The sequence below is a fragment of the Elephantulus edwardii genome, unplaced genomic scaffold (assembly GCF_000299155.1).
Source record: "Elephantulus edwardii isolate Elephantulus edwardi_28Jun2011 unplaced genomic scaffold, EleEdw1.0 scaffold00003, whole genome shotgun sequence".
In the NCBI taxonomy this organism is placed as follows: domain Eukaryota; kingdom Metazoa; phylum Chordata; class Mammalia; order Macroscelidea; family Macroscelididae; genus Elephantulus; species Elephantulus edwardii.
In genome coordinates this window covers 31131431-31153397 of record NW_006399753.1, presented here as the reverse complement: position 1 = coordinate 31153397, position 21967 = coordinate 31131431, and positions in this window count along the sequence as shown.

The window sequence follows — 21967 nt, the reverse complement described above, 5'->3', positions numbered from 1 at the left end:
GTGTCAGAGGCGGTGCGGTTGGCGCAGGATAGAGCAGGGTTTAGGGCTGTAGTGCATAGGGTCACTATGAGTCGTAAACGACTTGATGGCACATAACAACAACAACAAAGTACCAAAAGTGTTGATTATAAAGCCAAGCAAACTAAAGCTGTCAACAATCTCAATCTCTTCACTATTTATCATGATGCTGCCATTTGGCCCAGTTGTGAGAATCTCTGTTTTCTTGATGTTGAGCTTCAATCCATATTGAAGGCTACAGTCCTTGACCTTCTGCAGCAAGCGTTTCAGGTCTTCCTCAGTTTCAGCATGTAGGGTTGTGTCATCTGCATAATGCGGATCGTTGATGACTCTACCTCCAATCCTGATCCACACTTCTCCTTATAGAGCCCAGATTCCCAGACAATTTGTTCAGCATATAGATTGAAAAGATATGGAGATAGGACACATTCTTGACACACAACCTTCCCAATTTTGGACCATGCAGTGTGTCCTTGCTCTGTTTGACTGCCTCCTTGTTCAAGTATAGATTGCACAGAAGCACAATCACATGTTCTGAAATTCCTATTCTTTTCAGAGTCAGCCACAGTTTGTCGTGATCTACACAGGTCAGATAATGGCCATCCACTACTGGCACTTGCTCTTTTTACAATTGATGTCAGAAAAGGGATTAATAATGATGGCTCTAGCTTCATGGAAGTGTGGGATTAGTGAGAATAAGAAGCTAATGGTTTTGGAGGTGCAGTCAAAATGGTTATTTTGCTGCTACTAAAATGGAAAGAAAAAATTAAGCATCATTTATCCTGAGGCAAAGGGCAGAGACCCCAGGCTATATTCATATTAATGAAATAAGTTAAGAGTGGAGAATGAGTTTGAAACTTTGAATTGCTTGAAAGTTTTATGTACTAAGGTTTTTGTTGATTTTATTTCATGAATATTGTTTCGATTTCTTTGATTTGGTAATGTTAAGATATATTGCATAAATAATTAAGGTTTTTTGGTTAATTTAAGGTTAATAAGTATGATATAAATAATTACTATATATTATAAATCTTGACAGCATCTAAGTTTACCCAAAGGCCAGGATTATTAGATATACTAAAAGGGGAAGATTTACTCTGGAGATATGCTTATTGAAAGTAGTAGAAGTAGAGGGCATGGAGCTTAGTCTGTGGGAGTATTGAGCTCCCTCCCCCAAGTACCAGAAAAAAGTCTATTTGTGCTTTATTGATTATGCAAATGAATTTGACTGTGTGGATCATAACAAGTTGTGAATGGTATTGAGAAGGATGGGACTCACAGAGCACTTAATTGTGCTCATGCAAAACCTAAACATCGTGGTTTAAAACTAATCTGTATGCTGAGCAAATTATTCGAGAAGCCAGACTCAATGGAGAGGAATGTGACATCAGAATTAGAAGGAGACTCATCAATAACCTGCGTTATCCAGATGACACAACCTTGTTTGCTGAAAATGAGGAGGACTTGAAGTACTTCTTGCAGAAGATCAAAAAAAATGCATCCTTCAGGATGAATTGCATCTCAATGTCAAGAAAACAAAAATTCATACCACTGGATCGATAGGCAAAATTATGATGGATAAAGAAGAGATTAAAACTGTCAACAGCTTCACCTTGCTTGGGTGCACAAGTAATACCCCTGGTACCAGTAATCAGGAAATAAGGAGATGCATTGTACTGGGAAAATCTGTAGTTAAGGACTTCTCAAAATGGTTAGAAACTGGCTATCTAAAATTGAGGTATTAAAGGATGATGCATAAATTTGCTAGCTTATATGTTGTTGTTGTTGTTTTTTTTATGTGCCGTTGAGTCGCTTGCTACTCATAGCGACCCTATGTACAATAGCCCTAAACTCTGCTCTGTCCTGTGCCAATTGCACTGTCTGACACACCCATCCTGATTATCCCAGTCACTGAATCAATCCACCTCATAGAGGGCCTTCCTCTCCTGCACCGTCCCTCCACCCTCCCAAGCATGATGTCCCTCTCCAAGGACCGGTCTCTCCTTACAACATGTCCAAAGTATGTTAGACGGAGCCTCAGAATCCTTGCCTCCAAGGAGCCACCCGGTTTACCCTTTCCAGGATGAATCTGTTTGTTTTCCTAGCAGTCCATGGTACTCTCAATACTCTTCTCCAGCACCACAGCTCAAAGGCATCAATTCTCCTGCTATCCTCTTTGGTCATTGTCCAACTCTCTGATGCATAACAAGTGATTGCAACGACTATGGTCTGTACAAGACGCACCTTAGTCTCCAGAGACACACTGTTGTTCTCCAGTACTTTGGAGAGGTCCCTAACAGCAGACTTTCCCATGGCAATACATCTTTTAATTTCCTGGCTACTGGTGCCAAGAGTGTTGACTGTGGAGCCAAGCAGACTAAAGTTGTTAACAATCTCAATCTCTTCACCATCCATCCTGATGCTGTCAATTGGTCCAGTGTGGAGAATCTTTGTCTTCTTGACATTGAGCCTCAATTATATATTTTCATAAATATAGTTTGGATATTTTAAGTTTGGATAATTAATTTTTCAAATATGAAAGATAATCTCTAGGAGATACATAAGGTGATCTGTGGTATAAAGAGTATTAGTGTTTAAAATAGTTTAGTTCCTAGTCATTGAATATGACTTTGCCATGTGGATGGGCAGGAATATGGGAATATGATGTTTTACAAGGGGATTGACTTCTCTGTCAACTATATTGAACAGATCCAGCAGAAGAAGAAGGGTATTTCACTATCAGCAAAGGAGAAGCAAGCATGAAGTGGACACCCTTCGTGGACAGCTCGACTCTCAGCAGCAGAAGCAGTGACCAAAAAAGAGGACCAAAGACCCAACTGACTTTGGGACTTCTAAACCAAATGGATAAAGAGCTAAGAATCCGTGTCAGTTTGTGGAGGTGAGGTGAGTGGATAAGTGGGAGTAGAGCCATAATTGGCAGGGTTGAGAACTGTGTAGAGCTGACCTAAACCTTCAAGGCTCACGGCTGAGGCTCTTGTGAGCACATTTTGGTTGCTGTCACAACTATATTCTGCTACTAATTTGGATTATAACCCTTTGATTTTCCCAATATGGTTTATGTGGTTTGTGAACTATTGCATAGAATTTTAGGCCCAATAAAGCAGTAAGATTGGTGTTGGGAAGACTAGAAAGATATGTGGGTGTATGGTAGACATATCTGACCTCTTAAGAGTTGGTTTTGTGTTGTTAATGGGGATATTTCTCTTTTATAAAGTTAGTAAAGTTTAAATATTACCATCACCATGTGGCTCTTGTTCTTTCTACAGATACAGTTATCCCTAATAGAATTAGGGGATGTCAGACACAGCTGCCCCACAACACCTGCAATGTTTTACACAAATTCATTATTCATTTATTTATAAGTCTCTCTGCCCTCTAGCCCCTGGCAACCACTAATCTGCTTTCTGTCACTAGAGATTTGCCTCTTCTGGATATTTGATAATTGCTTTTTATTGGATTATTTTCCCACAAGACCCATTAAGAGAAGAAAAATGGAATTCAATAAAATACTAAAAATTATGCTAGAGCTCACTGACCAATACAAAACAATTAGGTCCATCAAACTTATCTAATACTTGAAACAAAAGAGATTGCATATGGAACTACTTCTTTTCTTTGTCCAGTATCATTATTAAAAAATTATGAACATCCCCACACCCAAGCTAATGCTTGTTTTGTTTCATTATTCTTAGGAAAGGTCATCAATTAAACAACTTACAAGACTCTGATTCCTGCTCATGACATGGGAAGAGTAGGAGAAGGATTCTTGCTCAGTTGAGTTCCATTTGAGACTACAGCTCTAATATCCTGAGAGAACTCAGAGCAGAGGCACCAGCTGAAGCCTAGCTTCCTGCTTGTGAACTATTCAAACTTTATTGTGAGTTATTAGGTGGTGTGTCACAGAACAAGTTATAACTTATCCAGTTAATTAGACTAAGATCTAGGACTGCCCTCATCCAAACCTTCTTCTATCTTCCTCTCTTCAGACTCATTGGCTGCTGGATAATCAGTCCTTTGGATAAACTCAAGTCTTACTCCTTGTCTCTACTCCATCTGTTCCTTATTCCTGGAACATTATACCCAAACTTGTGCAAGACTGGTTTCTTGTCATTCTTGTAGCTTCTGTAAAGCACTCACCCTGGATCACAAGCCCATCCTTTCAGTACACAACTTTGTTTTTATAGAATTTGTCTTCTTGAGCATCTATGTGTTTTCACGTTTGCCCATCTTCATTATAGATTGTGAGCTTCTGAGGACAGAGATGCCACGGGGACTTTCAGCATCCATCCAAAACAACAGAGCCACTGCATAGGATGAGTACTTATTGTATATAGCTGAATGGTTGTTGTGTGCCATAGAGTCAGAACTGGACCACGACTGACCCTTCAGCAAGTTTTCAGAGGCAATTAATCACACAGAAGAAGAATGTCTATTCCCCCCATCCCCAGAGCTTCTGATGGATTAGAACAATTCTCTAGGGCCTTGAAAAGCGGTGGGTCGCAAACGGGTAAGTGAAACGAGCAAACATTTCTCCAAACTTGAGAACCCTAGAGATCACCCATCCCACTTACCCCAATTTACAGAAAAAGAAAAGCGTAGCCCTTATCTTATATAGCCCTCCTTTGTACTAGGAAGGGTTTGTTTGTTTATTTTTGGTTTTTTGTTGTTTTTTTTGTTTGTTTGTTTGTTTTTTTATTTCTAGTTCTCGAGTATCTGAATGAATGGTGAATAAGAACCAAGCTAGCCATGGGGATAGAAGGGCCCAGGCAGACATGTGGAAATCTTGGATATTGCCTATCTTTCATCTTAACATTTCTCTCCTCTCCATGCAGTAGTTATGTCAGTATATGACTCAAAGACTAGAAAACACTGTCTCAAGAGAGAACTAACTTTATTCTTTCTCTTCTTTCCTTAATCCTCACCTCAAAGTCTTTGTCTCTTTTTATCCCATCCTCTGGCTATACATTCAAAGTCAGTGTATGCGTGTGTATGTCAATGTGATGATGTCAGTGCAATTTACTGTCTCTGAAAATGCACTGGAGGGTCTGTTGTGGGTTGATTCCAACTCAGCAGTACACAAAACATCAACATAAGTCATGACAACATCTTTGCTAAGCAAAAAAGGAAGTGTGTAAAAACATGGATTTCCATTTAGATAAGAAACCCAGAGTAGGTAAAATTACAAACACTGAAAGTCTATCGCTGGTTTTCAAGAGCATGAGGAGAATGGGACAAGGTTCATATTAGTTGTTCATAAGATCTCTGTGAGTCATAGGTGATTTGATGGCATCTAATAACATGAACAGATAAGGCAGGAACATGAAGAGTGACTCTGTTATGGGTAAACAGGTTCTGAGCATGATGATAAAAACATTCCACAAGTAGTAACCATGGTTGAGTTATTCTGTGAAAGTACACAAAGAAATGCATAGAAAGCAAATCTGACCTTACAACAACCTCTAATTCCAGTACTCACAATAGACCTGATGATGGAAGAACTAATGATATATTGAGCTGAATTGTTGGTGCAAAATCAGAATCCATCTCTGCAGACAGTCCCAGATCTAGTTCTACAGGAAGCTTACTTTAAGAATATTGCCCTATATTAGTGTACCACTTACAGCCAGCACTTCATCCAGTGATAGAATAACTGGTGTTCTAATGATCTGCTGTGTTGGTGCAAAAAGAGTACATAACTCAGAAGACAGTCAAGAATATAGTTCTGGAGGTAGCACAAGATGCTGTTCTGGTCCAATAGTAGAATCTCCATCTGTTGCCTGTGCTATATATACATCTCATGATGAAGTAGCTGGTACTCTATAAACATCTCTCTTGATTCAAAAGCAAAAATCTACAGGAGCAGGTGGTACTAGAGTCACTTCTGAAGGTGGCAATGGAAGAGCTTCTAGTCCTACAACAGACTCTGTGTGTGAGATAGCCCTGCTGGTCCTGCTGTACAGTATCTATGTCAGCAGGTGGTAAAGGTGTAAGTTCTGGAAGTGTGAAGGATGAGAATCTAGCTCTATGGCTGACTCTATGTTTGAAGTTGGAAATAGTGCCAGACTAAATGGTGCTCTGCCAAGCTCTTGTATTGGTACAGAAGCTACAGCAAATTAGATTGGAACGTATCACAATAGAAGCATCCTTTAAATGTCTGAAGACTATTGGTTTTCTCCACATATAGAATCTCCCTATAATGGGAAGGCCTTGTGGCCAGCTAGAGTTTTCTAGATGATGACTTGAGTTTGAAAATCAAATGCATCTAATATGAAAGATAATGACCAGAAGTAATATTAAATATTAGTTTATGGAACACAACAACAATGTAGACAAGAGTATTTCTAAAAAAGGGTTTTAGTTATTAAACTTTGGATAAATACTAGTTTCAGGATTCAACTACAATGAAAATATTTCTTCAGAAACAAAATTAGCAGAAGTAAAATGACACAAATTGTGGCTTGACACTAAAATTGAGACTCTTGTCTAGAAAAACTAATACTAAGAGAAAACAACTTTCAGAATGGAAAAGATAAAGTAAGGTAAACAGATGTTGGGGGTTTTTAATGGCTTATTTGAAAAACAAAACAAAAAATCTAGAAATAAACAACATCTAAATTACTGGAAACCAAAAAATGAATGATATCAAATGAAAAGACACTGTTATCGAAGAATAATTTTCAAGAAAAAAATCTGAAAGTGCAAGATATAAATATTAAAAATGATAAACTTATATCAAGCTATGATCAAATTAAGATCTAATATTATGTACAGCTTTAACATTTGGGGAAAACAGAAAGGTTGAGGTTATTTGACATTAGCCTCTTATATGAATCTTTTCTAGTCTGACCAGCTCCAACTCACTAGTTCAACAATTTGAGTATGACTTGAATATCTCAGATTAAGCCAATCAATTCCCCCAAGAGTTATTTCTACAGAATCAAAGCCAAGGTCATTATACTTTAAGGTAAGCCTTGTATCTCACAACTACATTGTTGTGGGAAGAGATTTAAAAAAAACATTTATATAAAGTATTTAAATATTGCAAATGTATTCCTCTTGGTAAAGGAAATAACAGTAGAAGTAGTGGCAAGATCTAGTTTTATTCTCTTGTAATATTGTTTGACTTTTTATTACATGCAAAATTAAATTTAAATGAAAAAATACAGAAAAAGACAAACTGCCATGAATGGCTAAAAAATTATTCTAAAAGTAATGTAATGATGGGAGACTTACCCAACTGAATTAAAGTACAAAGATGTGCTATTTTACTAGAGGGAGATTTTGGTTAGAAGTTTTTTTAAAAAATCACGTAAGAAAAATAACAATGTAGTTCAAACACAGGTACAAATATGAACATATATATGTGACACATAATGTCGCATATCAAACAGTAAAGCAATGACTGGTAAATCACACGTTTTGAAGAAGAAATTTAAACAAAGTAATGAGCTGTGTTGAGTTGTGGCACACTACTAATCGAAGGGCGCTAGAGGGGTTTATAAGAGGCAGGTTTTGAAGATTCATTTTGTATTCAGGAACCAAATACTAAATGCATGCTACAAGTCCAGTATAACTTTAATCAGAAAATGGAAACTTAAGTCTGAAGCTAACAGAATATTGCAGGTGTTAACGAGTCCTAAGGGGAATGAGATTGACCCAGGTCCCTTTACAAAGGACTCTGACTCACATGTGTGAATAGAGAGTGATTAAAGATTCTAAAACGGTGCATCAAAATAAAATAAAATAAGATTTGGATATGGTAAAGACTGTGCTAGAGGTTTTTGAATGATCTTCAGTATTTAGCTTGCCTGTGACATTAATAATACTGTCCAATAGTTTCCACATTCAGTTGGAAATGGGAACAAATATGGACTTCTTCCAAGCCTTTGGCCAGACAACTATCCTCCAAATTTCCTGGCATAGACTGGTGGGCACAACCAGGGCTGCATCTGTTAATTGAAAGAGTCAATTAATATTCCATCAATTTCCAAGGGCCTATTTTTCGCTAAAGTCTTCAGTGCAGCTTTAACATCCTTCAATATTACTATTGGTTCTTGCACATATGGTATTTCCTGAAACTTTTCAGTATCAATGACTTCTTTCCTCTACAGTTACTCTGTGTATTTCTTCTACTTTTGATGCTTCCTAGGTCATTCAATATATTGACCATATTCAATATCACATCTAGAGACTTAAATTTGTTTTTCAGTTCTCTCAGCTTGAAAATGCAATGCAAGTTCTTCCCTTTTTATTCTCCAATAAAAAGTCTGCACATTCCATTACAATCCTTTGCATTATCTTCTCGAGATGCCCTGTGAAATCCTCTGTTCAGCTCTTTTACTTCAGCATGTTTTATCTTTTATTTTGGCTGTTTGATGTTTTAGGGCAGTTTTTAGAGTTTCTTCTGACATCCATTTCAGTTTGTAATGACCTTTCGCTCTCTTCATGAATGATATCGTTAATAGCATCCCACAACTCATTTGGTCTTCAATCACTGGTGTTCAATGCTTCAAATCTATTCTTAAGATGATTTTTTTTAAATTCACATGGAATAGATTAAAGATAATATTTCGTTTCTAGTGGACTTCTTTTCCTTTCCTTCAGCCTGTTTTTGAACTAGCACATAAGTCTGATCCACAGTCCACCCCAGGCCTATGTTTAACTGTTGATAGTGGGTTGTCCAATGATTCCTTCCACAGGTGTAGTCAATGTGATACCTGTGCAGCCCATCAGATGAGATTCATATGTAAAGTCAATGGTGTATTTTTTTTTAATCTATTTATTGATCCTCTATGAGGAGAAGTATGGCGTCAGCACTGGCGGAAGTTCTATCAACAATCTGCGTTATGCACATGACACAACCCTGCTTGCTGAAACTGAGGAGGACCTGAAGTGCTTGCTGCAGCTTTCAATATGGATTGAGGCTCAATGTCAAGAAGACAAAGATTCTCATCACTCGGCCAATTGGCAGCATCAGGATGGATGGTGAAGAGATTGAGATTGTTAACAACTTTAGTCTTCTTGGCTCCACAATCAACACTCTTGGCATCAGCAGCCAGGAAATTAGAAAGACTGCTGTTAGGGACCTCTCCAAAGTACTGAAGAGCAATGGTGTGTCTCTGGAGACTAAGGTGCGTCTGATACAGGTCATGGTCTTCACAATCACTTGTTTTGCATCAGAGAGTTGGACAATGACTAGGGAGGATAGAAGGAAAATTGATGCCTTTGATCTGCGGTGCTGGAGAAGAGTATTGAACATACCATGGACTGCTAAGAAAACAAACAGATTCATCCTGGAGAGGGTTAAACTGGGTGGTTCCTTGGAGGCAAGGATCCTGGGACTTCATCTGACATATTTTGGACATGTTGTCAGGAGGGATCGGTCCTTGGAGAGGGACATCATGCTTGGTAGGGTGGAGTGACAGTGCAGGCGGGGAAGATCCTCTATGAGGTGGATTGATTCAGTGACTGGGATAATCAAGATGGGTGTATTGGAGGCAGTGTGATTGGCACAGGATACTGCAGGGTTTAGGCTATTGTACACAGGGTCGCTATGAGTCGCAAGCGACTCGATGGCACATAACAAAATTTATTTTAGTAAATTAATCATTGAAAATACAAAACTTGATCATTCTATTCCCAGTCTCATTTCTATCACCAAGCCCATATTTTCTGATTGTTATTCCTGCTTTACTCTTTCCAACTTTTGCCTTTCCGTTACCAATTATTATGAATGCATTTTGATTTTACATTCAATGTTGAATTGCAAAATTTCTCTATTTGGCATATTTTAAAAACATGAAATACAGATGATAATTTGTAACCAATATGTCAAAGGTTAGTTACCATGGAGTATTCAAATACTTGTAAATGATTCATATTCACAGAGAATTCTAAATAGTCTTAGGAACACCGGTGATATTTATAAGCAAGATAAGGCACACAAAAGAATAGTAGGTATGCTCACACATTGACATTGGTTATTAAACGTGTATGGCCACTTTAGACAATATTTTTGCAATTTTAAGTAAGTAAAACACAGAAATGCTATCTAAACCTATAACCATCACCATTTAATTACTTCTGACCAATTGTGGTATTAGAATTGTCCCAGAGAGTTTCCAAAGTTATCAATCCTTATGTAAGAATTGCTACACCTTCTTCTCTTAGAAAGAGCTCCTTACAATTGCCACATGATCCAATAATTTCATTAAAAAATAAATCTCAAAAGAATTAAAAACCATTGTTAGCATACAAATCTTTACAAGATAATACATACTGAGAAGGTAGGAATAGGGAATGATTGATTATTAATAGGTATAGAGTTTCTTTCACAAGAGAAGGATGGAAAATTTGTAGTTGCTACGTGTCTTTCAATCAGAACCAACTCAAAGCTGACCCGTTGTCTTCAGCAAGTTGTCAGGGGCTGGTAACAGTATTGAAGGAGACTGTTCATATTTCTCCTGCAGCAGCTGGTAGATTCTAACTATATTCCTTTGGATTGGCAGTTCAACTCCTTGCCACTAGGCCACCAGAGCTCCCTGGATTACTTGGAGGGGATGATTGTCCTGTTTACACACAAACCAAGTGTCTCTGATTTTACTCTCATACACTAAGAATTTCTCTTGTTCTATGGTTCTATAGTTTTAAAGAAATCTTCATGTAAACATTTTATAAACTTATAAAATGACATTTTTTTAAAAACCTGGACATTTAAAAAATGGCTTAATATGAAGTAATGAGCAAAGTAATTAATTATTTAGTAATGGTTGTAACACATAGATGTTGAAGGAAAAGCTGTAGACATGGATATTATGAAGTAAGGAAAATTGGAAGAAGTGGAACATTCTCATCTTGGTCAATCCTAATTCTCATAGAACTCCAATAAACCTGTTTCTGGTAATTTCTACAGACCAGCACTATTTAACAGCGTGGGCAATAACGTTGATAGAACCAGCTTATATGTGCTTGAATTTAAATAAATGAATCTAACCCTGATTGTTTCAGATGCTAGGTGCTCTTTTTTTGGATGTAAATGTGACATTAAAGAACCAAACCAGTTTGGGCATCTCAGGATCAATGCTATTCATCCAACACATCGGTGCATCATAAGTGAGGATTTCAACTTCTGTGGCTTGCTACGTGAACTACACATTTTATCACTGCCTCAGACTTGAATTGTTATTGTATTCCTAGTCCTTCGATCATTAGGTAGCTTTTTGGCCTACTTAAAAGGTTTGGGACTTTGACTCAGACTTCCAGAAAATGAAGCCAAGAATACCCTGTTTTAGGGTTCAGTTGCTGCCATTCACCTGGTAGAGTCAAGATCCAGCTACATCTCTATGAGTAAAAAAAAGTGTTTTCTTTTCAGCTCACAGTAGAAAGAAGTGACTACTGTTCACATGAAGCCTTCTTTCGTTGGTACAGCTCACATGCTGTTTCTAATGCTACTAGTGGATCAGAAACCAGAAATGGGATATACGTCTGAGTTAGAATCATAATAAGGGCCATCATATCTCATGTGCTCTTGGAGCTTATCAGCAATGCTGGCCAGCTAATTAATGCTATTAGTCAAGACATCAGCCAGTATATCATCAAGGTGATTTGAGAGTCACCTATCCATTTAATACAAGATACTATGAGAACATGAAGAGTCTACACTATCAGCTTTAGGGTATTCCATATATAGATGTTTCCCTATGTGGTCATCTTTCTCAAATCCTTTTCTGCTGCCCTGAGGGAGAAAAAATCAGAGGAGAACAGAATGATGGCAGGGTGCCTGACAAATTACTCTCAGGACTCACTTATCTTTGAGGTTTGGAATGCGGACTTCACTCCAGAATAAAGACTTTGTTGGGACAAATTCAGAGAATGTTCAGAGATATGATGTTAAAGAACTATGAGAATCTGGTGCAGTAAAAAATGATGCTCATCTTATGAATGGTTAGCATCTCAGAGAATATTTCATGAAGAAAAACATTAAAGGCTGTGAAAAAAAAAGTAACTACATCATTACAAAGAAACTCTCCAACTGCAATTAATACGATAAAGTTTTAAGTGAGCACTACTGTGTTAAGACACACAAGAAAATGTTCATTAGGGAATAAAGAGCGAACAGCTATCAGAAAGAATTCTGCCTTTATTCTACATGAGAAAATTTGTACTAGAAACTAGAGCATTAAGAAGCCAAAGCAAAGGGAAGAGATACTGAAGTGAAAGAGATGAACAAAAGATTTTAAAGGGAAGTTCAAGAAAACAAAGAATTACAACATAGAATGTGTAAAAAGCTGGTGCTGGAGAATAAAAAGAATTCACTTGGGATTTCTCAAGCTAAATAAGTGAGAAGTATGTTTGAGCCCTGGGTTTCAATACTGATATGATGGCAAAATCTTGAATGATTCAGGATGCATCAAAGGTTTTTATACCAAAAGCTTGACAGAGTCACTAAGTCATACAAAATCCGTGAGTCACATAGAGTCACTGTACCAAAAAAAGTTGGTTGACACTGAAATATTTCTGAAAGTACTATATGATCAAGAGACAATAGTAATGAAGAAAGTTCAAGCTGCACTAAAGGCATTGGGGGGAAAGTAACATTCCAAGAAGCTATGGAATATTAATAGATGTATTTCAACTAACAAATACAGCTCTAGATATGCTCACCAGTCTATGTCAAGATATCTGGAAGATAGCTACATTTCCAACTGATTGGAAGAGATCCATATTTGTTTCCATCTTCAAGAAAGGTGATATAAAAGAATGTGGAAATTATCAAACAATATCATTAATCTAAAATGGGAGGAAAATATTGCTGAAGATAATAAAAAAATGGCTACAACAGTACATTGATAGAAAACTGCCAGAAGTTCAAGCTAAGAATTTAAGAACCTAAGAGGCTATAGCACTGGAGATACCATTGCTAATGTCAGAATAATTGACATAAAGCAGAAAATACCAGAAGACTATCTATTTGTGTTTTATTGACTGTGTAAAGGCATTTGACTGCATGGATAATAAAAAATTATGGCTGGCTAACTTTGAGAAGAATGGAAATTCCAGAGCATTTAAGGATGCTCACATGAGGCAATCATCAGAACAGAGCAAGGAATGGTTCAAAATCAAAAAGGTACATGCAAGGTGTGTCCTGTATCCATACCTTTTCAATCTATATGCACAACAGACCATCCAGGAGTCAGGGCTCTGTGAGGAAGAATGTGGCATCAGGATTGGAGGAAGACTCTTCAATAACCTACGTTATACACATGACACAATCTTGCTTGCTGAAACTGAAGAGGACCTGAAGCGCTTGCTGCTGAAGGCCAAGGACTGCAGCCATAAATACAGTTTGAAGCTCAACATCAAGGAAACAAAATTCTCACCACTGGGCCAATTGGCAGCATCATGATAGACAATGAGGAGATTGAGTTTATTAAAAGCTTCGGTGTTCTTGACTCCATAATTAACACTCTTAGTATCAGCAGCCAGAAAATCAAAAGACACACTGGGGAAAGTCTGTTGTCAGGGACCTCTCCAGAGTACCAAAGAGCAAAGATATCAGTCTGGAGACTAAGGTGCACCTGATTCATGCCATAGTCTTTTCAATTACTTGCTATGTGTCAGAAAGCTGGACAATGACTAGGGAAGATATAGGGAAAATTGATGCCTTTGAACTGTGATGCTGGAGAAGGTATTTAATATACCATGGACTGCTAGAACAAACAGATTTGTCCTACAGAGGGTGAAATCAGGCTGCTCTTTGGAGGCAAGGAATCTGAAGCTTGGTCTGATATACTTTGGGCATGTTGCAAGGAGAAACTAGTCCCTAGAGAGAAGTATGAAGAGAAGTCATCAAGAGAGCTCAAGAAAGGAAAATCTTCAATGAGATGGATTGTTTCAGTGACTGGGGTGATGAAGATAGATGTGTCAAAGACAATAAGATTGGCACAGGATAGAGCAGGGTTCAAAGCTGTTGTACATAGGGTCAATATGAGCCACAAGTGACTCAACAGCACATGACACTAACAACATATGAAACTTATACCTGGACTAAGAAGCTACTATCCAAACAGAGCCAAGAACACTACTGCATCATTTACAATTATGAAAAGTATAAATCAGGATGTATTCTCCCTCAATACCTATTGAATCTCTGTACTGAGCAAATAAGTCAAGAAGTTGAACATTATGAAGGACATGAGATCAGGATAGAAAGAAGATGCATCAAGCTGTGTAATACAGATACTACAACCTTGCTCGCTAAAAGTGAGGAGGAATTGAAGTACTTGCTTCAGAAGATCAGACTACAGACTTCAATATGGATTATATCTCAACATTAAGACAAAAATCCTTACCACTAAACTAATAGACAACATGATAGCTGGAGAAAATATTGAAATTGTCAATGATTTTATCTTACTTAGATAAACAACTAATACCCTTGGTACCAGCAGTTAAGAAATTAAAAGACATACTGAGTTTGAAAAATCTGCTCTCAGGGACCTCTTCAAAGTAATGAGAAGCAAAGATGTCAGTTTGAAGAGTAATATGCCCCTGATTAAAGCCATAATCTTTTCAATCACTTACTATGTGTCTGACAGCCGACAATGAATATGAGTGACAGAATAAAAATCAATGCCTTTGAACTGTGGTGTTGGAGAAGAGTACTGAATATCTTATGGACTGGAAAAAGAACAAATATGTCTTGGAGAAGGTGCAGCCATAGAACTCCTTAGAGACAAGGTTAGTGAAGCATCATCTCAAATACTTTGAACATGTTGCTAGAAGATGGTGTTCCTTAGGAAGGGACATCATACTAAGAAGGTCAAACATCAGCAAAAGAGGAACATCTTCAATGAGATGGATTAACACAGTAGCTGCAGCAATGGGCTCAAGTATATCAGAGATAATGAAGATGGCTAATGATAGGACAGGGTTCAAAAATGTTATTCATAAGTTCTCTAAGTCATACTTGAGTCATAACAACAACAGTTATGACCTTGCAGTCCCATATAGTTTCATGAGTAAACAAATTGTGGAAGTCAACAGTGCTTTGGTCTACACCAACAAGGGAAATTTACAGAAAAATTGCTTGTATTCTTATTCTCTTAACCACTAATTTTCTTCTCCGTACTTTTAAAACAAAGTAGGCCCTTAGCATCCTGCTTAACAGAGGACAGGGGAAATCAATGCCAACAGAGTCAATTTGGCACATAATCAAATGATGAAACCTAATTGCAATCTAGAGTTCACATCATGCCAAACATCTAGGTAGTGTAATTTTTGTAATTGAGCCATTATTGACACTGCTGCTATCATGTAGCCTCTCTGATGTTTTAACAAATTTAGAGAATTTGCACAAGATAATGGATGTAATGCTGGCTCTGACAAGCAACACTTTGGCAAGGAGATTACAACAAATGGCAAGCACCTGTGGATATTGAAGAACAGTGAATTAAATAGATATTACAGTCTTAAATCCAGAGAAACTGGGGTAAAAAAATATATTGCATGTTGTGTTTGCATAGAAAATGTTCAGTCGCATTATGGTAATGCCACTCAGGAGCCCTATGGCTGCCAGTAGGTCAAACTAGCTCTGGGTTTTGTTTCCTTTCACATTTATTTATTTACTTTATAAATATCTTATTGTGTGTTCAGTGAAGTTTTATATAGCAATTCATGTTCCAGTCTACAGTTTCTACACAAGTTGTTGAACGTATTAGTTGTATTATTCACAATTTGTGAACATGTATAGTATTTCTATTTTGATCTTGCCTCTTAACGTGTCATATTTGCTGAAGTAATTGTTGATTGTTTGGTGGCACATAGGTAATTTTTCAAATGTGAATAATAGTCTCTCAGTTTGTTCTGGCTTCTGTATTGCAGTGAGACTGAAAACTATGCTACTACTAATTCAAATCTTGTCATGGTCAACCTTGGTAGACATGTTTCATTAGACTTTCCAAACTGAAACTATTTATGAAGGATGATTAGACAGTCTACTTCTCAAAAAGTTGCCCAGTGAAACCCTTATGAATAGACATAAAATAATGCCTTATACAGTTTGAGAAAATAAGGCTCTAAGATTGCAAAAGAATAAAAATACATCTAAGGAAGGGCTGTCTCCACAATTAGTCTACCTTTTTGATGGGGATGGAGTGAAGCTTTTCAGAACCTTCATTTGCTGACATAGCGTAACAAAAAATGAGAAGAAACAGTTGAAGATATAAAATAATTAGAATGTGAAATGAAAGATGTATGAAACTAGGAAAATTGGAAGTAGTCAAAAATAAAATGGCACCTGAGAATACCATGGACTGCTAGGAAAACAAATAGATTTGTCCTGGAGAGGGTTAAACCGGGTGGCTCCTTGGAGGCAAGGATTCTGAGGCTCCGTCTAACATACTTTGGACATGTTGTGAGGAGAGACCGGTCCTTAGAGAGGGACATCATGCTTCGGAGGGTGGAGGGACGGCGCAGGAGAGGAAGGCCCTCTATGAGGTGGATTGATTCAGTGACTGGGATAATTGGGATGGGAGTGTCAGAGACAGTGCAATTGGCACAGGACAGAGCGGAGTTTAGGGCTGTTGTACATAGGGTAGCTATGAGTCGCAGGCGACTCGACGGCACATAACAACAACAAACAACAACACGAAGATTTGTGCCCTAGGCATTAATGACCTGCAATAGTCTGGCATTGGTCATTTTGGATTGGAAAATCACCAGTCTTCTATGCCAACAATGACAAGTAAGAATCTCATTTTTAAATTACAATATTGCCAGTGATACAATAATACCCATAGCTAAAGAAAAAAACCAAGTAGTATATTATGTATGTATGTATGTATGTATGTATGTATGTATGTATGTATGTATACTGTCTTAGCTATTTAGTACAGTTCTAATTTAGACGCCACAGTGGATAACAGACAAAAATGTATTATGTTTCAATTAGGTGGCTAAAAGTTCACACTTTGGGTGCTGGCTCTAGGAAAGACTTTCTCTCTGCTTCTCTGGAGGAAAGTCCTTTTGACCTTCAGCATCTGTAGACTCAGAGTTCCTTGATTCCTTGAAGCCTGGCCTCTATTCTGCTCCTGGAAATTTACAAAATTGTTTAGTTCTACAGGTAAATGTTCAGAGGCATTCTACTCTACCAAGAAGCCTCTACCCAAAGGCATCCAGCTTTCTAACTTCATTGACAAGTGCTTAAAATCACTCCATTATCCTCAAGGAAGCCTTCTGCCGAAACACTCATTTATTTTGCTCCTTAGGCTCCCGTGCTGTCTTGTGTTGATCTCCAGATCTGGACCTGTGTCTGGGTTCTGTTCTCTTTTCTCTCCTTTTACCTCTTATAAAACAAATATGGGACTCATTGCATCCTAAATCCTTTTAAAACGTTTAAATTTACAAATCTTGTGGAATCATTACATAACTTCTTCTAAACCTGCTTCCTTAGCATTATACAGGTTAGAATTGACAGTTCATAAGATAACTATACTAAAATCATGATCAAGTTTATGCAAGGTATTATCTATCACCCATATACCTGTACATACACTTACACATACAAAACTATACACATGGAGTAAAATCTATGAGGTTTGAAACTTGACAGAACTTCTTTGGTTTCTCAGGCCTCACATGTTTTCTGCTTTGGTAATGTGCATTATTCCTATTGTTCTATCACTCATTTTGTGGAAAATACTGGAGTTTCCTCCTCTGGTAGATTTCCACTTTAAATGGGTTCTGGCTTTCATAGATTTTACTGTATGCTCCATACATCCATACATACTCACACATCAACAATTTTTTTCTTTTTAAAATTTATTTTCAAAATTTTACACATAATATCAATTGTCAACAGATTCCTTTTTACCAATATATATTTTATTGGTAAAGTTTACCTTCCTCAAGCTATACACAATTGACCCTCATTCAATGACTGTTGTTGTTGTTAGATGTCATTGAGTTGAGTACAAGTCCTAGTGGTCCTATGAATAGTCAGCTTGAACCTTGCCCTATCTTGTGCCACCCTTACAATCTCTGACGCACTAGAGGCCATTGCTGAAGTCATCATATCAATCCATCTCAGTGGGGGGGGGGTCTTCTTCGCTTTCACTAACTCTCCATCTTTCAAAGCTTACTGTCTCTTGCTAAGGAACAACCTTGCCTAGGTAAGTATCTGATTTTTAGAAAGTGAATCCTGTCTTTCCACATTTATTTCAATCCCTGGTAACCACTAGTCAACATTAGTTTCTGTATATTTACCTAAACATTTAATTTCACAAAAGTGAGAATATTCTTCTCTTTAATTTGTAATTTACTTACTTTGCTCAACATAAAGTTTATAGGCAACATAATGATAGACGGAGAAAAGATAGAAAGTGTGAACAAATTCATCTTACTTGGATCCACAATTAACATCATGAGTATCAGCAGTCGGAAATTCAGGAGACATTGCATTGTCTGCAGTTAGAACCCTTGTCAAATTATTGAGGAGCAATGCTATCAGTTTGAGGACCCGTGATCAGGTAGACTGACACATTGACTGCTGCAATGGGCTAGAGTATGTCAGGAAGTGTGAGCACAGGCCAGGACAGGGTTCAGATTCCTGTTCATAAGGTCATTATGGGTAGCACTTAACTTGACAGCACCTAACAACAAGGTTCATCAAGTTTCAAGAAAATTTAGAAATTAATTTTTCTTAATCACAGAATAGTATTCTAACATATGTGCATATTATATTTATTCATTTATCTGTTTATGGACTTGTAAGTTGCTTTCCTTTTGTTTACTATTGTGAACCTTTCTGTCATGAACATAGATATGCATGTCTGCACTTGCCACTTCTGTTAGATTCCTAGGGTATATTCCTAGAGTTAACTCTAGTTTTTTGAAGAAGCACTACACAGTTTTCCACAATGATCATACTAATTTGCCAATGGCATCCACTTCCTAAACTCTATAACTTTGATAACTCTATAGACTTTGATAAATTACAATAGTTATAGAAAGGCTTCAGAAGGCCTTTTGTTCATAGGGACACTATGAGTCATGCTCAACTCAACAACAATCAACAACAACAGTAACAGCAATAGATGAAGGGTCCAATTTTTCCATATCTGCTGGAAGACTTGCTATTTTCTACTTGTTTTTATTTTCTTTTTTATTCTTTCATTTTCCTTTTCTTTCTATGTTGGCCATGTTGTTGTTAGGCTGTCATCAAGGTGCCAATGACTCGTATGAAAAACATATTTGAACTTTGCCTTATCCTGTGTCATCTTCAAGATCTCTTATATGTTCAAGTCTGTTATTTAAGTCACTGTGCCAATCCATCTTCTTGACGGTCTTCCTCTCTTTCACTTTCTCTACTTTTCCAAATATTATGTCTCCTTCTGAGGATTTCCTTCTCCTGACAACATGCCCAAAACATGTGAGACAAAATTTCACCATCCTTGTTGCTAAAGAGCACTCTGGTTGTACTCATTCCAAGACATATATTTTGTTCTTTGAATTACACTTTCCTTCACTAATCTTCTGTCTTTCTTAGCACAATGTCCCTATCCAGGGAATAGTCCCTTCTAGCAACATGCCCAAAATATGTAAAGAGAAGCTTTTTTCTTTGCCTCCAAAGAGCCCTCTGGCTGCACTTTCTCCAACACAACCAATAGGATGTCCAATACTCTTCTCTAACACCACATGAAAGGCATCAGTTCTTCTGTCATCCTTATTGATTATCCAGCTTTCAGATGAAGCAAATGATTAGAAAGGCCATGGCCTAATTACACTTTTGGAAAATTGTGATTTTTTTTTTAATGAAAGTTTACAGAAATTTGTTTTGTTTGTTTATCCATACAGATTTTCCTCCCTCCCCTTCCCCCAATTCACTTTGTATTGTTTGTCCTATTCCAGATGATTAATTCTTATCGTGGCATATTTATATCTTGGAGAAATTTACAGTAGGCTAATTGTAGTTTTGGTGGTATAGTCTGTTGTGGTGAGACACAAAGGCTGTACTCAAAGGCTGTACACTTCATGCACTGACTTCAATGCACCCCAGAAACCAATGGAAGATAACTACGAGTCAGAACCTACTAACAGCAATGAGTTTGAGTTAGTTCAAACTGTTGAGTTGATTTTGATTCCTACAGATCCTGTACGGCAGAGGAGATGGTCCCATAAGATTTCCTAGGCTATATACTATTAAAGGAAGCCTATTACAAAATCTTTTCTGCCATGGAGCTACAATCAATCCATCTAACCATAACTGTAGCTGAGTGCTTAACTGTTGTTCTATGAGGACGCCTTTTGAAGTTTACAACCATTTTGATTTTGAGCTAATGTTACTATATTAGCTATAGTAAATCTCGGCGTTTAGTTAAAATCCTGGATGATTAAATACTATCTAAATATTTCAAGGAAGTGTACTTTAAAATGTTAAGAACAAGCATACATATAAAAAGGAAATAAACACAAATATTTAAAAGTATTAATAAATTAATAATACAGATGCTTTTTTTTCTTATAGCTAACAGTCATTTCAAAGCGCTTTCTCCTAATAGTTGACATTGTATAATATTTCTGGAACGGCTTATAAACAATGTTGGGTTAAAAATAAAGTGTAACTGCAGATTGAGTCCTGGGGTTTAGTAACTTTAGGGACTATCATTGTGCCCATAAAACATAGTGTTTATCTTTAAAGGAGTGCTTAATTGTGAAAAGCATTTTCCCAGAAAAAATCAGTTTTAATCCTTCCTTAGAAACAACCATCCATTAATTACAAGCACAATACAAAAAAAAGGTTCAAGAACAAAGAATCAAACTTATATAATAGAAAGAGTAGGACACAATGTGAGTATATTTGGGAAATTCATTGTTTAGACTGAGATGCTTCTCTGAACATAATTACATTCCATTTAACTCATTTTGATAGAAAAAATTTTATAGGTATATCTCTAAGAAAGACTTCATTTTAATTTCTGCATTGTATGGAAATTATGTATGGAAACAAATACATAAAAATTGTCCTAATATCATAAAGAAACAAATTAGCTTTATGAAACTGAGTTTCCCCAGGCAAAGCGAACTGGATGATCATTTTGTTCTCTGATGGTTACAGCTTCCTGCAATAATTTTGCAGTTTAATGAGGATTTTGAACAAGATAAAGTAATGACCTCTTTAGGCACCAATAGTTCCTCATGAATATCACTACACACATTTTTATTATATGCTTAGCAAGTGCAGCTGCACACAATGATCACTGTCTGGCATTTTATTTTCAACAGAAAAATTCTGTCAGTGTTAAGATGAAAATTTTATTATTCAGAGAACGTGATAAAACATTTGAAAGTTCTTTATTATTTATTTCTTCTTTGAAGTTTTAGATAAAGTAACTGAGATTGTCTCAGGTGGCAGTAGGCTGGCAAATTTGAACTGAGGCTCAGTCTAGAAAATGAAATTTCACAAAAGTATAGTAAAGCAAAATTCTGGACTTACTTGATTCTTTGTAATGTTATCAAAAGCTAATTGTTTTTAGTTGATTGTAGCATCCATTTCTTAAACAACGTGCCTCTGGAAACTATGAACTTTGATAAATGGCAATAATTATTGAAAGGTTTCAGGCCTTTTGTTCATAGCGTTGCTATGAGTCATGCTTGACTCAATGGCAATCAACAACAACTATTTAATATTGTTAATCTATCACCTGTCTGAGTTTGTTATACTGTGGTGACCTGTATCTTGCTGTGATCTTAGAAGCTATGCCATCAGTATTTAAAATCCAGCAGGGTATAGACAAAACTACTATAGTGCTGGGAGACTTCAATACACCCCTCTCAAGAAAAGATAGAACTACCAGAAAAAACTCAACAGAGATACTGAAGAATTAAATCACACAATAAACCAACCTGACCTCATAGATATCTATAGACT